This window comes from Nematolebias whitei, chromosome 12 (assembly GCF_014905685.2).
Source record: "Nematolebias whitei isolate Nwh7 chromosome 12, NemWhi1, whole genome shotgun sequence".
NCBI lineage: Eukaryota > Metazoa > Chordata > Actinopteri > Cyprinodontiformes > Rivulidae > Nematolebias > Nematolebias whitei.
This window is the reverse complement of record NC_056509.1, coordinates 47,283,146-47,286,130: the sequence shown is the minus strand read 5'-3', so window position 1 is coordinate 47,286,130 and position 2,985 is coordinate 47,283,146. Positions and strand designations below refer to the sequence as shown.

The 2,985-nt window shown below is 42.8% G+C and overlaps 1 protein-coding gene across 1 annotated transcript in view; it reads right to left on the bottom strand.

The window, feature by feature from the left end:
- Positions 1-2,985, bottom strand: part of LOC119417973 (kinesin-like protein KIF26A) — a 60,441-nt gene that overhangs the window by 49,714 nt on the left and 7,742 nt on the right. The window lies entirely within an intron of this gene.

Below are 2,985 nucleotides of genomic sequence, written 5' to 3'. Positions count from 1 at the left end.
AAACATCTCTGTTTAAACATCAAACATCTCAATTTAAACATCAAACAACTCAGTTTAAACATAAAACATCTTGATTTAAACATCAAACATCTCGATTTAAACATCAAACATCTCAGTTTAAACATCAAACATCTCGATTTAAACATCAAACATCTCAGTTTAAGCACAAGCAAAACAATAAAGGTGGCTCTTTGAGGAAATTTGAACTGGAAGTGGCAGAAATGAAGATTTTGAGGTTCTCCTTAAGAATGAACAAGATTAGAAAGAAGAAAGAAGTTCTCTGTTGTCATTTTTGTATGTTCAATGACAAAATTGGTTCTCTGCATTTAACTCATCAATTCAATTCAATTCAGATTATTTATAAAGTGCCAAGTCACAACAGAAGTTGTCGCAGGGCACTGAACAGAAAAAATATTTTATAAAATAAGTAATTAGAAACATTCATGTATAAAATAATAATTTAACAGAAACATTCATGTATAAAATAATAATTGAACATTATTTATCTGAGGAGCAGCTTTGAGTTTAACTCCATCACTGAACTCTCATCTTGAACAAACATGAAGGCGACAGTGGAAAGAAAAACTCCCTCATGAGGAAGAAACCTTTAGCAGAACCAGGATCAGGACAAGAGGACCATCTGCTTCGACCGGCTGGGTTTGGTAGGAATAGATACACAATGGCAGGACAAGAATCACATGTTAAGATAGAAATAGTATCAAATGAAAACTATTCAGTTTTAACAATTAATTTAAGGAAATGAGGTCAATTTGTCCTCTAGTAGTCTAAGTCTATAGCAGCATAACAACCCTAACTATAGGATTTATCAAGAAGGAAAGTCTTCAAACTGGACAATGTGTCAGCCTCATGGACAGAAACTGGAAGTTGGTTCCACAAGAGAGGAGCCTGAGAACTGGAAGATCTTCCTCCCATTCTGCTGCTGGAAACGCTAGGAACCACAAGTAAACCTGCAGTCTGAGAGCGAAGTGCTCTGTTAGGAAAATATGGAACAATAAGGTCTGTAATATAAGATGGAGCTAGGTTGTTGAGAGCTTTGTAGGTTAGAAGTAAGATTTTGATTCTGGATTTGACAGGGAACCAATGGAGAGAAACTAAAACTGGAGATATGTGATCTCTCCCAGTAACTCCAGTTAAGACTCTGGCAGCAGCATTTTGGATCAACTGAAGACGTTTTAAAGAAGTATTTGGACACCCAGATAATAAACCATTGTAATAGTCCAGTCTAGATGTGACAAATGCATGGACCAGTTGCATCAATAACACGTGAGATACACCCAGGTGGAGAGGTGGGCAACTATAGGTGCCCGGGGAGCAGTTAAGGATTGGATGTCTTGCTCAAGAACACCACATGTGGGGGGGTTGAACCTGTGACTTTCTGGTTCCAAGTTGGCTGCCCGACCTTTATACCACCTCGGCCCCTCACTAGGAATGAGACCATCAGAGGTACAGCACAGGTTGAACTGGGAGATAAAGTTAGAGAGGACATGGAGGTAGCTGGAGTGAGACAGAGGACACAGAGGACAGAGCGAGGACAGAGGACACAGAGGACAGAGCGAGGACAGAGGACACAGAGGACAGAGCGAGGACAGAGGACACAGAGGACAGAGTGAGACAGAGGAGGGGGTCACAGCATCGAGTGCTCCGGTGAGGCTCCACTTTCATCGCAGAACTTCCACAACTTTTCTGTTTCCTCTCAGCTCTTGGTGTTTGTTGAGCTTCCTGGTTCTTCTTGACGTAAAATCTTCTGGGATCTCCACATAAATAAAACTCTCCATCCATCTTCTACCTTTTATCTGCGGTCACGTTACGAAGACAACAGGATCCAAAGGTGGTCCAGGCCAAAGAAAATTAATTTAAAAATATTTCAAACAAAGAAGAATCTAAAAAGCAGAACTTTTTATTTTAACTCAGGCTCAAGAGTTGAACCGTGTTCAGCCTGTTGTGTGCAGGAGGGAACGACGGGACTCCTTCTGATGCAACAGATGCTCAGGTTCTCCTTCATTCATCCTCAGACAGAAACTCCTCCTCTGACGTCTTTGTCCTGGACCAGCTGCTCGTCCTGCCTGAGCTGCTGCTGCTGCTGCAGCAGCTCGTAAAGCTGTCGGCGTCTGCAGCAGCAGCTCAGATTTACAGCTGAGCGTCAGCGTCTGACCTGCTGCTGACACGAGGCCTCACCGCAGGTCAGAACAAGAGGAACATACGTTTAGGGCCGAGCAGACGGTGACCCCGAACTTCAGAGTGTGTTGATGAGGAGCAGAACCTTGCTGCAGGTCCGACTGTCAGCTGCTGTCTGAAACATTCTGCACTGATCTGCACAAAACTAAAATGTTGTTGTCTTTGGGGTCTGATCGTCTCAAAGACGCGTTCGTTTCTCTTGTTTTTACCCAAAGATCTAAAAATACTAAAATTCTTAGTTTCAGCAAAACTGTCTGAGCCCTGGTCCGATGACGCTGCTGCAGCTCTCAGGCAGGACCTTCAGGTACTTTTGTCCACCAGAAACACATTTTAACGTCTAACGCTTCTTTTGTTCTTCATTTATCCCTCGTTTATATTTTCAGGAGGTTCAGCAGAGATAACTGTAAAGGTCTGAAGCTGAACTGAAACTGAGCAGAAAGTCTGCCTGGTTGGGAGGAACGTGGAGAAAATGAGGAGTGGATTAAGACTTTTACACAAACCTGTGGAAGTTATCAGACCTGAATACTCATTTAGAATCAGAAATAAAATACTTGTGATTAAAACTTGCCGCAGTTTAACAAACTACAACAAACTAAATGAAGAATCAGAATAAAATTCAAACAGGAAGTTTACCTCAGACGTTTGATCCTCCTCGTCCACTCATCACTGTCTGCTTCAACTTTGAGGATCCACCAGAGTCCAGACCTGCAGCCTGTCCCTCAGACCTGCAGCCTGTCCCTCGGACCTGCAGCCTGTCCCTCAGACCTGCAGCCTGTCCCTCAGACCTGC